The following is a 2,926-nucleotide window of genomic DNA, read 5'->3' on the forward strand; positions in this document are numbered from 1 at the left end:
AGAATCATAATTACGAGAATTCTAGGGAGATGTTAAACAGATAATGCAAATTCATTCCAGTTGCCGTCTCTCCTCAAACACGCCTAACTTTCATTTAACCATTTCTCCACACTGCCACCAATCTCTCCAGCCTATTTTGGCCCAAGAATGAACACGAGGTCCTTCTTCAAAGGACAAAACACAGAGCTGTTGCGTTTAAGAAATGTTACTGAAAATTTGGAGCTGACACAGGAAATGACAACCAAAAAAGTAAATGTTAGTGCTCACTGCCCCCAGAACAACATCATAGGATGTTCCTGCTACCACCTTCTTCCTTAGCTCTAAGTCTTCGCCAGGCTGCTGAGAGTGATGCTCCATACCAGCCATGCAGAACTCTCCGGAATTTTTTTTCTTTAATTTCTGATGCCTAGGCCTCAGATTCAGTAGGTTTTAGGGTGGGGCTCAAGAATTTGCATTTCTTACAAGTTCTCAGGTGATGCTGCTGCTGTCCCTTCGAGAACAGCTGGTCTAAGCTCGTGATGGTTATCCCTCCCTTCATAAGTAGTCTCAGGGATGAGCAGTCAACCCAGTTCTGGCCCCTGAAAGGAAGTCTCTGGAGTGGGTCTAGACCGGGTTTCCTTGGTAATAAAAGAGAAAGAATGGCCTCTCTCTTTTTCACTGGATGTTACCACATTGAACGCGATGCCTGAAACTGTGGCAACTATCTTGGAACCATAATGACTGGGACAAGTCTCCATGCTGAAGAGATTAAGAGGAGAAAGATGGAAAGAACCTGGGTTCTTGACAATGTTACCCTACTGAATTAATCAATCCTGAAAACCCTGTCTGGTGAAATCATACATTTTTCTTATTGTTAAACCATTCTGAAATATATTTTCTTACTTGTAGCCTAAAGGAACCTGATTTATTCATGGGCTCCCAACACCTTAAGTAGATGGGTCAGGATGAGATGGAAGGACAGCTCTATACACAAAGAATCAGATGCTCACCCCCCACCCCAGCAATGTGACAGAAGGTAGAGCATGTGGCTACTGAAGCAGGTAGGTTTGATGGTTGGAAAATGAATAAGTCCTATCTGATTTTTTCTAATTCACCAGAGTATGAGGTGTGAGGGAAGAAGAGGATATAGCTTGTTTGGGAAGTGGGGAGAAAGTGTGTAAACGCCTTTTTAGAGAGTAGTAAAGATAATTGACTCAAAAAACATAATAAATTATAGCTGACTGTCCATTTGAGATTTTGCAGAAAATAAACAGTCAGTCTGGTTGGGTAATTTTTTCCAACAATGATAAGCTTGGGCGTAGACCTCTACAGAGCAGACAGCTGATTCCAACCATGGTTATGTGTTTCTGGGTAAACGTGAAAGAAACAGAGACACACAAGGGAGTACGAGGTGTCTGCAAGGAACTGCTTATGACGATGGACCATGGAATCTAAGCCAGACTCTCCCCGTCCTGGTTTGTCTTCCCAGTCCTCATCAAGTTTGTAATAAGATTTGTCCTGTCAACTCAGCAAGAGCTCCTAGTATGCTGCTTATCTTAGTTTTCGGTTGCTGAATAGCAAATTACCACAAATGTAATAGTTTAAAATCAAATCCATTTATTAACTCACACTTCTGTAGTCAGACATCTGGGCACAACAGCTTAGGGTTTCACATAGCTGATACCAAGTTGTCTGGTGAGCTGAGTCCTCACCTGGATCTCGGGGTCATCTTTCAAGCTGATGTAGTTGAAGAATAATTCAGTTCCTTATTGTAGAAAGCAAATAAAATCAAGAGATATTTAACAGGTAGAATGACAAATCTCAGGGTTTGTTTACATGGGAGAGGTGATGGAGAGAGGGGAGTGAAGGATGGCTCCCAGGCTTAGGACCTGAGCGAACAGGTGGACAATGCAGCCTAGACTTAGAAAGATGGTGGTGCAATTTTATGGGGTAGAAATATTGGATTTGGCGTTAGACACGGTAAGTTTAATATCTGCAAGATATCCACAGGCAGGGAAACACGGGACTAGAGCTCAGATTTGCGTGCTGCCTGCACAGAAGCAGTAACGGAGGCCTTGAGAGTGAACTAAATCGCCCACAGAGAGCATGCAGAGAGGCCCCTGGATCGAGTCCTGAGAAATGCTGATATTCAGAGGTGGGATAAAAAGCAAAAGCGAGAAAAATAACTAAGAATGTCCAGAATAGGGTATGAGGACAACTGGGAGATTGTGATATCGTGGAAGTCCCTAGAGGAAGGGAGTGGTCAGCAGTTCCCCGGCATGGTATGTGCTGCTTATCATTTACATAACTGGTCATTATCTGGCTCTTGCCTAGGACAGCCTCCTCATTTCCTGCCATCTCCCAAAATCCATTCTTTATGCTGTAACACTAATCTTGCCTAATTTCTCCTTGACACACAAGACTTCCTCATGCATCCTCCCTTTTCATATGCAGTCCTTTCTTATTCCAGGTCTCCCCCAACCCTGAACCCCCACTCCTTCCCACAGTTACCTGGTGAACTCTATCTATCCTCTAGCACCCTAAGTTACTCAGTCATCATCTCCTCTTAGGCCTTCTTTGACCACCTCCTTCTCAAATTGAATCAATGTTTCTCATCTGTTCTTTTTGCTTACCTGATATGTACTTCCATTATTGTGCTTATCCTAGTATATCGTAATAACTCGTCTAAAGTCTTTGTCCTCTACTTGACAACTTGAGGGCAAGAACAATTTTGTATTCTGCTTTCTATACTTGACACTATATTGGATACATGGCTGGCTTCAACAAATATTTTTGGACCTTATTGCTTCCTGTATGTCACCTAGGGAATGCGAATGTCCTGAGCTGGGACAAAGGACCAAGGGAACTGCTGACATGGAGTTAAGAGGTAAAGACAATTGAATAATAACAGAATAATAACTGGATCGATAACATTTATTCATTGCTC

General features: G+C 42.7%; 1 protein-coding gene across 1 annotated transcript in view; it reads right to left on the reverse strand.

Moving 5' to 3' along the window:
* The window catches only part of LAMB3 (laminin subunit beta 3), a 48,618-nt gene extending 46,176 nt beyond the window's left edge, over positions 1–2,442 (reverse strand). Inside the window, exon 1 of the mRNA XM_025043985.1 lies at positions 1,609–2,442. The gene's annotated coding sequence lies outside the window, so the exon portion shown is untranslated. The remainder of the gene's footprint in view (positions 1–1,608) is intronic.
* Between the last annotated feature and the right edge of the window lie 484 nt (positions 2,443–2,926).

This window comes from Pteropus alecto, unplaced genomic scaffold (genome assembly GCF_000325575.1).
Source record: "Pteropus alecto unplaced genomic scaffold, ASM32557v1 scaffold101, whole genome shotgun sequence".
In the NCBI taxonomy this organism is placed as follows: Eukaryota; Metazoa; Chordata; class Mammalia; order Chiroptera; family Pteropodidae; genus Pteropus; species Pteropus alecto.